Here is a 10836-nt window from a genome sequence, read left to right as displayed (position 1 = left end):
TATAATAATAGGTAATAATTAATCTGGCTTTATAGAAAATAATATAGTTTTCTTCAATTACATTCTCAATCTAGGTATTCTTCCCACAGTGTTATATATTTGGAAGATAAATAAGATATGCATATTTTTATGACAGCTAACATAATTATTCCAGTATTTTAAGTAAAATTAGAGGGACTATATTAAATTACAAATGAGGAATGAATAATTATGGTTGAATAATTTACTTGATATTACCTACGCGTTATTTGGCTCACAAATACTTCGGAAAGACGAATTCTAGACTGAAATATTGTTTTAAATCCGTGATTCAAATTTAAATAGTAGCCGACTCTGCCTTTGCCTTTTTCTACTTTAACGTGCATGTACGTACATATATGCGACTTCTCAGAATAAAGAGCATAATAAAGATAAATCAGGAGAATAATTTGGAATAAAGCTAAAATAAAGTTCCTGTTTAATTATGAAGATATAATATACATTTTATCATAATTATAACAAAAAAATAAAATATTATGAATGAACAAAGGGAAGTGATTAGCTATGCGGTTAGCGTATTGGATTCCCACGTGGAGGTTCCGGGTTTGAATCCAGCTGCAGACCCTTAGATTTTCTCTTTCTAAGAGCTTCTTACAGCTCACTGTCCGGGTGATGGACAGTGTTGTCTGTAACGAAAGAACACTGTCCGGAGGCCGGCAGTGAACTGAGAAAAGCTCCGGGCGCCAATAACCTTAGATGTTGACGCGACTTAAAAAATCATAAAAAAAAAGAAAAAGAAAATGTATGAACTGGCCAGCAAAAGGGTCTGTGACATCTAATAAATTCTAAAAAATAACTTATTAATGAAAATTAATGTAGTAAAATTACTTAAAATAATATCAATGAAATATTAATGAAATGTTGGGTACTCGCTGATTTGTGTACCTTTTGGCGTTTAATCAACCCTTATACTTAACATTTTAAACTGTAAGTTTTTGTTAAAGAGATTTTTGTACCTTTTGGATGGATTTTCCTTTTTGTCTATTTTGCAAAGTTACATATCTGCTTTACAGATTTTTTTAAAATTTGGAATAATAAATTTTAATTGTATCATTATAACCTGAAAAGGTGTTAAGTCGGAGTTACTACCACTGGAGAGATCTTTTTAAAGAATGATTATAGTTGCGGTCCCCAAACCATCCTCAATAACAATTTTTTTGAGAAAGCGTTTTGAATAAAATAGGAAGGTAATTTGTACGTAAATAGCAAAATTAAACTGCGATTTCAGTACTTCCCTTTAAGAGGAGTAAGAAAAATAAACTGCGATTACAGTACTTCTCCCTAAAAGGCAAAGAGGCAAAGATTTTGAATCGAACTACAATTCATTAATGAAAATCGGTTCACTCATTGAAAATTTTAACGATTGCAGTACTTCCTCTTAGTAGGTGTAAGAGCATGATGGCACTTCACAGCCACGTAGAGGAGCTTTAACCACTTATTCGGGCTGAATTTTATCAAAATCGGACTAAGCGTTATAGAAATATTGGTAATAATAGTTTTAGAAAGGGCCTTACTTGGGTGGGGCAAACTCCCCTCCTTATGAGGCACAGCGTCGAGACTTTTAAAGTGCAAATCTGTACAAAATTTCGATTCGAATGACACTTCATTCATGAAAATCGGTTCACGTTTCGATAATTTGAAACGATTGCTATACTTCCCCTTAACAAGTGAAGGAGCAGATCGTCGCTTTAATGTTACGTAGGGGAGCCCTAACCCTGTCATCCTACCAAATTTTATCAAAATCGGGCTAAGATTTACAGAGTAATTAATGATAATAATTTTGGAGGGGGCCTTACATAAAAGGGGCTAACTCCTCTCCCATTTGATGTACAGGGTCGAGACCCCCAAAAGGCACATCTACATAACATTCCGACTCGAATGATACCTCATTCATGAAAATCGGTTCACGCGTTTAGGCGCTACGTTGTTTACAAAAAAGGTAACAACAACAACAACAACAACAACAACAACAACAACAAGAACAAGAACATTTTTTGAAAATGCCGTTTTTGCTCATTTTCAGCATCTTTTTTCTCAAAACCTATCAAATCTAGGTTGTTGCAAAAAAATTACAGTCATAAAGGAGGATTTGCCCTACATTATAAAGAAAATTTGGGAATTTTATCTTTTATAGAAAAAGAGAAAAAAATTGTCAAAGTTGGGTGTTTTTCAACGTTACGCTTTTTCGTGCAGTTTTTGATGATCAACCCTTATACAACTGTCCTACCGGACAGTTTTAATCTACGGAGGAAGACGTTGCAATCACATCTAGAGAGAACCATCATTTAAACTTTTTGGGAGAAACCTATCATTTCCTCTCTTCTAGAAGTGCCCTTAATCAAATTTATCTAGAAAAATATTTAAAATGTAATTTTGGTGTTAAAAGAAGATCGTTGAAGCTATTCCGAAAGAAAAAAAATAGGAAAATTGGGAAAAATTCATTTGGTTAAAGTAAGATCTTGAAGTCTAAATAAATATAAAGTCTGCCCTCATTCGATTTTTAGCTTTTGTACACAGATCCATTTGCTGAAAACCACTTTTTCTGACTCATGGGACTACAAACGTACGTTCGCATTATATCCATAACTATATTTATTAACCACACTCTATAACCGCCATGTTAGGCAACGGATCCACAATAATTCTCCATAAGTTCACTACTTCTTCCCTATCAAAAACAACAAAAATAAATAGCAACATAATGATGCCTAAAAGACTATAGTATTGTCTACAGACTACAAAGTATTGTAGTACTGGATACGATTCCCGGGGTCTAGGTCTTGCGATTTTATTTAATGGTTAATACGAGAAATTTATGGTAAAGTATGTTTGCTAGTCGCCTCCGTCCACGACACCTAATTTGGTAGTTGGACGTAAAGCCAGCCTGGAAAAAATAGGCGATTACTTAATGATGCCTAACACTCTCAAGAGATCAGCCCCCAAACATTCTCCAACCAATCATCGTGTACGATGAAGAAAGCCTGGATGAACAACAGCGAAATCTATAATAAAGATCTAACAAGAGTTTTTTTTGTAGACTATAAAGGCTGCGAGCGACCACGCTATCTAATCGAGTCATCATGGTTCGACAATGCGATAATCGTCACACATTTGAAGACGATTTCTACGTGAACGTTCTAGTTTCCGGTTTGCAAAATTAGCGACCATAAAAAAGTGTTGTTACGTTTGTTACTATGTACAATTTTTTTTTGCCCGGAAATGAGTAGTTTTTCTGATTACTTTAACAGAATATGAAGTATGCAACATGAATTAAGCTAGATCATAAAACGCAATTATATTAATTGCTTGCGTAAAAAAGAACAAGAAAAAAAAAAAATAATTCTCTGAGTAACCTGGGAAATAAAGATGGATGTTTTGATATAAAATAAATTAAGCAGATGCATACACGCTTATTTCTTTTAATATTTATTCCATGCTTCCTTCTTTCCTTTGAACCACTTTTTAATTAAGCTTCTCCAGTTTAATTTTTTCTTTATAAAACATGCAAATGTAACTTTATGTGTGTGTTGTTATGATTAGCTAAAATTTTGCAAAGAGTACGCTAAATCCAAGAAGATGGATGTATCAACCATACATATGTGCAACACTGAGTATGTAAGTGCTGGAGATGTAATGCGTGTGTATTTGTCTTCTTCACGTCATCTATGTTTTAGACTTGCAAATTTCTAATTTAAAAAAAATGGGGGAAAAATTGAAAATAAAGATGTTTAAATAACCTTCACTGAAAAAAAAAAAAAACATAGTGACATTGATGTTTTGGAACAAATCATCTGAAAAATCCAAGATAGATTAAGCTAACAGTACAGAAAGATACCGTACAGAATTTACCTTATGATGGACAAGAGCAGAGGTTAACTGATGAAAAGAATTGGCGATATATAGAGAGAGAAAAAAATAAAATAAAATAAAACGTAAGACAAAAAATAACTTTTAGGTTAAAAATTTCATAGTCTGCCAACATTGATCAAATGATTTGGTACTACAGTTTAATCGCATAGTTACTTATCGATAATCGAGAAACGTAAATTTCCAAATCGAATTAGATAATCATTTAAGCTAATTTGATTTATACACACATAATTATATACATAGATTAGATTAGAACAGAGTTAGGCTACTTTTTTTTTTCTTTTTTTTTATCCACGGCATACCAGATTATTTCATTTCATCAGGCATACCACAATGTTTTAATAGTTACTTTAATACGAGGGTCGTTTGAAAAGTCCGTGCAAAGTCAGAGAGCTAGCACCACTGGCGCGTATCGAGGTTATGTTTAGTTAGTAGCATCTCTTGGAAGAACACACACCAAGTTTCAGTCAGATCGGTCTATTTCTTTGTGTTTGGCATTCGTTTGAAGTCGAGTGATTTTCAAAAAATGGACGAAAAAGAATTTCGTGTGTTGATTAAACACTACTTTATGAAAGGTAAAACGCCTCAGGAGACAAAAGAGAAGCTTGATAAACATTATGGTGACTCTGCACCTGCGATTAGAACAGTTTATAAGTGGTTTCAAAATTTTCGGAGTGGCCATATGGGCACAAGTGACGCTGAACGTTCTGGACGCCCTGTTGAGGTTACTACTCCAGAAATCATTGATAAAATCCATGATATGGTGATGGATGACAGAAGAGTGGAAGGTGGCGTGAGATTGCTGGTGCTGTGGGCATCTCGAATGAACGGGTACATAATATTTTGCATCAACATTTGGACCATGACAAAGCTATCCGCAAGATGGGTGCCGCGATTGCTTACGCTTGATCAAAAACGAAATCGTGTGAAGTGTTGCAAGGACGGTTTGCAGCTGTTCCAGAAGAATCCGCAGGACTTTAAGCGTCGTTTCGTCACTGTGGATGAAACATGGATACATCCACTACACTCCTGAGACCAAAGAACAATCTAAACAATGGGTTACCAAGGGGGAATCTGCGCCCAAAAAAGGCGAAGACCGTTCCTTTGGCCGGAAAGATTATGGCGACTGTCTTTTGGGATTCGCAAGGAATAATCCTCATCGACTATCTGGAAAAGGGTAAAACTATTACAGGTGCATATTATTCATCGTTATTGGACCGTTTGAAAACCGAGCTGCAAGAAAAACGCCCACGATTGGCCCACAAAAAAGTCCTTTTGCATCACGACAACGCACCAGCTCACACCTCAGCAGTTGTGGTCGCAAAATTAATGGAAATAGGGTTCCAACTCGTTTCACATCCCCCCCCCCTATTCTCCAGACTTGGCTCCCTCGTACTACTATTTGTTCCCCAATATGAAGAAATGGCTGGCGGGAAAAAGATTTTATTCAAACGAGGAGGTGATTGCAGAAACGAATGGCTATTTTTCAGACTTGGACAAATCCTATTATTCGGAAGGGATCAACAAACTAGAGCAGCGTTGGACGAAGTGTATAAGCCTAAAAGGAGACTATGTTGAAAAATAAAAAAGGTTTACCCCCAAAAAATTAAGTAGTTTTTATTTTTGCACGGACTTTTCAAACGGCCCTCGTAGATTAGAACAGAGTTAAGCTACTTTCTTTTTTTTTTTATCCACGGCATACCAGATTATTTCATTTCATCAGGCATACCACAATGTTTTAATAGTAACTATTAAAACTATTAAAGTATTAAAGTAACTATTAACTATTAAAGTAACTGTTACTTTAATAAAGTACAGACATTTTTAAAAATTTTGTAAAATATTTTTACCCATTATTGGACGTTATTAGGTATTCTGGAATTCTATTTAACTTAACTAAAGCAGATAAGTTCTACCAATGCTTCGGAATTTCCTCCATTAAAGGTTGTTCTGGGTTTTTATCTTAAGCGACCAAAATAAATCAATTGTACCTTACAAAAAAAAAAAAAAAAAACATAAGACTACACATTCTACAGCATCTCTCATTGATGAAACCAATTATTACCCAGGTACTCAAAGGAAGTTGTAGGTAACAGCGGAGAAGAAAGCTGGTAATCAGGGAGATCACCTACCTTTTGTTAAGCCTACTACTTAACATAGCTTTCCCATAGCATTGGCCCCTCCCAAAATATTCAGAAAATAGACTCACCCAAACAAAAGGCAACTCGATGGATGCTAATTAAAATCCTGTTTTCTCTCCACAAAAAGGAAACTGTTTCAATTGAAGTCTATGGATGATTTTTTTTTTACAACGAAATCATTTTATAGAAAGTGAAAATATAAACACAACGAAACCTACCAATTTTATGCTTAAAACAATTTTTTATTTAAACACTTAGAAGAGATAGTGAAAAACATAATTCATTCCTTTTATTTACTTCATGATTTTAATTTAAAAAATAAAAAAAATAAATTTAAAAAAAGTTAATTAAAATGAAAGTAAACAATTCATTATATATTATGTTTTACGTTCACATATATTCATTCATCCTTCTTACTAAAAGAAGAATACATTATTATGTATCACAGAGAGCGTGTAAAATTTTGTACAAAAACTAAGTCGAACAAAAAAGACTATAAAAAGTATAAAAATCGATCTGTTATTATTACATTTTTTTACTCAGTTTTCTCCTTTTTATTCAGCCTATCTTCTAAATATGACTCAAATAAATAAAATAGCAACTGATATAATGAAAGGCGGTTGATAATGAAAGAAGTGTTCAAGTCACTTTCCCCCTTATGCCTTGAAATTTTGATTTTAGGGAACAAAATCTTGCCCTAGAGAAATCAAAAAATTTGAAAGGAACAAAAATTTGATTTAAAATCATCCAGACGAAGTTCTAATTACAGATCAAAACTATATATGTGCTGCACAGTTGTGTGTATAATATTTTTTTTCTAGGCAGACTATTGCCCAGTAAACTGTTCCGAGTTTGAGTCAGTTAAAAGATCTCCTAACAAACGTCACGACAGAAAAGGCAGACCAAGAATGCGTTGGCAGGACGACTGTGTGGCAAGAGATGCTTTGGCAATGCTTGGATTCCGTAACTGGAGGGCGGCTGCGCAGGACAGAGACGCCTGGCGGGCGCGTCTTGAGGAGGCCAAGACTTTTCATGAGTTGTAGCGCCAGTTAAGAAGAAGAAAAGATCTCCTAACAAACTCCAAATTGACTATCAGACTAATCTGGAATCGTGGTCTTAAAATATTTGCCATGAGAACAATGTCAGAAGTACGCATAATTATCTATGAAGAAAAATTATAGTAGAATTTTTTTTAAGAAAAAGGAAGATTATTGAAACTTTTCAGACTTCTTAAAAAGAAAATTTTCTAGGGTTCTTTGATTGTCCCAAATTTTTTTGGGCTATTTACTATTTACTACATTCATAACACACACTGTCTAGTTATTATTACTATTATTATTTTTTGACGCATCAACATCTGACGTTATTAGCGCCCAGAGCTTTTTTCAGTGCACTGCCGGCCTCCGGACAGTGTTCTCTCGTTGCAGACAACACTGTCCATCAGGGAAGGGATTAGCTATGTGGTTAGCGTACTGGACTGCCACGCGGTGGTCCCGGGTTCGAATCCAGCTGCTGACCCTTAGATTTTCTCTTCCTAGGAACTTCTTACAGCTCACTGTCCGGTGATGGACAGTGTTGTCTGTAACGAGAGAACACTGTCCAGAGGCCGGCAGTGCATTGAAAAAAGCTCCGGGCGCCAATAACCTTAGATGTTAGATCATTAATAACCTTAGACGCGCCTTAAATCATTAAAAAAAAAAAAACACTGTCCATCACCGGACAGTGAGCTGTAAGAAGTTCCTAGGAATTCACGCAGCTCTTCTTCTTTTTTTAACATTTCTTTTAGAACAACATTATTTTCTATCTTTATCGGTGACTATACTGTGGCCATATGTTAACTTCTTTTTTTCCTTTAATAAACATTGTTATCTCCTAGCAGGTTATGAAGACGAAAATGACCTATGGTAACTGGGAGGTTCGTTTAACATACTAAAGGTAGAGTTAACAATGCGGAAACTTAAAACCATTCATAACATTGTCATAGCGCTTAATATCTCTCCTATTTCTATCTTTATTATTTTCTTCCGCTTAATGATTATTTTGTAATTATACTTAGCAATGGAGGGGGGAAAAAGAAACTAATTTTCTCTCTTATCTCTTGATAGGAAAGTATAATCTTTAGATTTTGTTTACAGGCGCCACAATAGCCGAGTGGTTAGAGGCTAGACCCGCAATGCTAAGATGTATTGTTGGTTTAGTGGGTTCGATTCCCCGGTCTAGGCCTTGGATTTTATTTAATGGTTAATATGAGAAATTTACAGTAAAGTGTGTAAGCCGGTTATAGGATAGACCCGCAATGCTAAGATGTATTGTTGGTTTAGTGAGTTCGATTCCCTGGTCTAGGCCTTAGATTTTATTTAATGGTTAATATGAGAAATTTGTAGTAAAGTATGTTAGGCGGTTATAGGCTAGACCCGCAATGCCAAGATGTATTGTTGGTTTAGTGAGTTCGATTCCCTGGTCTAGGCCTTAGATTTTATTTAATGGTTAATATGAGAAATTTGTAGTAAAGTATGTTAGGCGGTTATAGGCTAGACCCGCAATGCCAAGATGTATTGTTGGTTTAGTGAGTTCGATTCCCTGGTCTAGGCCTTAGATTTTATTTAATGGTTAATATGAGAAATTTGTAGTAAAGTATGTTAGGCGGTTATAGGCTAGACCCGCAATGCCAAGATGTATTGTTGGTTTAGTGAGTTCGATTCCCTGGTCTAGGCCTTAGATTTTATTTAATGGTTAATATGAGAAATTTGTAGTAAAGTATGTAAGCCGGTTATAGGCTAGACCCGCAATGCTAAGATGTATTGTTGGTTTAGTGGGTTCGATTCCCTAGGTCTAGGCCTTGGATTTTATTTAATGGTTAATATGAGAAATTTGTAGTAAAGTATGTTAGGCGGTTATAGGCTAGACCCGCAAGGCTAAGATGTATTGTTGGTTTAGTGGCTTCGATTCCCAATGTCTAGCCCTTGGATTTTATTTAATGGTTAATTTGAGAAATTTTGTAGTAAAGTATGTTTGCTAGTCGTCTCCGTCCACGGCACCTTGCTTGGTAGTTGGACGTTAAGCCCCGCCTGAAAAAATAGGCGATTTTACTGTTATAACAACTACTACCACCTGATCATTTGCCAAAAAAAAAGGTGAAACTGATCTTACGATTGTCATCAGGAACATGATATCCTAACATCTGAAATTTAAAGAAAATAGATTTTAGGCTAAAGTTCTATATTTGAAAATAGGTTCTCAGTTTTAAATCTTTAACCTTTTTTTGGAGAACATCTATCTCGAAACATTTATTATAGGTCTGATATTCAGTTTTCAGTAAAAACAAGCTATTATCATGGTATTTTTTTTTCAATCTATAAGAAATACAGAGTATGATCGATTGGTTACACAAGATCTGGACAATATTATATTAACCCATGTGGGAGTTGAAGATGATCAGTTTTCTAGCTGTTTTTTTTATTATTATTACTTTTTTTTATACCTTGCACACATTTTACATGTTCACTATTCAACGAACACATACGTTCCAGGTATAAAGCATACCTTTATTCTCTCTCTTTATATGTATATAATACAGATGTGCACATATACATGGATCTTGTGGTGAACGGTTACCATATAGCTTTAGGTAACCGTTAAAATAAGACATATAACTCATCCCCCACCCAAGGTGATCTCGTCTTTCTCGTTATGACACACTGACACAATAGGGTGTCTATTATCCTATTTTTTTTTTTATTATTATTTAGTTTCTACACATTTTTTAACCGCAATTCTCAAACATGATGATCATATAGTAACTAAAAAATTATGTAATTTAATATTATTACAAGGAAATTAACAATAAATATAGAAAATAATTTAAAACTAAACATAACGAATTCGAGAATTAAAACTAATGAAGTAAAGTAATTGCCTATTTTTTCAGGCGGGCTTTACGTCCAACTACCAATTAAGTATCGTGGACAGAGGCGACTAGCAAACGTACTTTACTTTCATATTAACAATTAAATAAAATCCAAGGCCTAAGACCGTGAATCGAACCCAGTATCACAATACTTATTAGCTTCACAGGTCTCACCTCTCAGCTACCGTGGCGCCTGAATTAAAACTAATAATGATCACCCAAATTCTCTAGTTGTAGGATGAGCAGTAGTAAACCGGAGTTTAGGATTAACACGCATTGTGCCAAGTCACCTAAATATTATATTGCATACACACGACCACCTAGCCTTTTTAAGAAAACAAAAAAAGCAGGGCCAAATAGGAATAACCACGCTCTCTAGCCAAGATTTGATAGCGAAGCCCTAGAAATAAGAAGAAAGTCGGCGTATTGGGATTTGCTGTGCGTCCTTAACAGAGGCCAGCTCGATAGAGTTTGACAAAAGAGTGGAAGAAAAGGTAAAATTCTTCCAATGATCTATGGGGCCCTTTTGGTTGGCGAAACATGGAGACGTAGAAGTAATGCAGAACTAAGGAGTTTGTACAGGGACGTCAACGTGGTGAAGTTTGGACGCCTATGTTGGGCAGGACACCTAGGCAGAATAAATCTCGAGGAAATACCACACAAAGATAATTAAAGAAAATATATATATGGCACGCGACGAGTGGGCAGACCGAGGTCGCGATGGAGTGATGGTGTTTCGAAGGACGTAAACGCAAGAACTCTCCTTGGTGTTCGAAACTGGATGGTGGCAGCATTGGACCGGGACAACTGGCAAACTTTGATAGAGGAGGCCAAGATTCGCGCAAGCGAGTTGTAGCGCCAGTTAACAAGTGGAAGAAA

This window comes from Rhodnius prolixus, unplaced genomic scaffold (assembly GCF_049639745.1).
Source record: "Rhodnius prolixus isolate KJV_2025 unplaced genomic scaffold, Rpr scaffold_17, whole genome shotgun sequence".
In the NCBI taxonomy this organism is placed as follows: Eukaryota; Metazoa; Arthropoda; class Insecta; order Hemiptera; family Reduviidae; genus Rhodnius; species Rhodnius prolixus.
Note: the sequence above shows the minus strand (reverse complement) of the source record.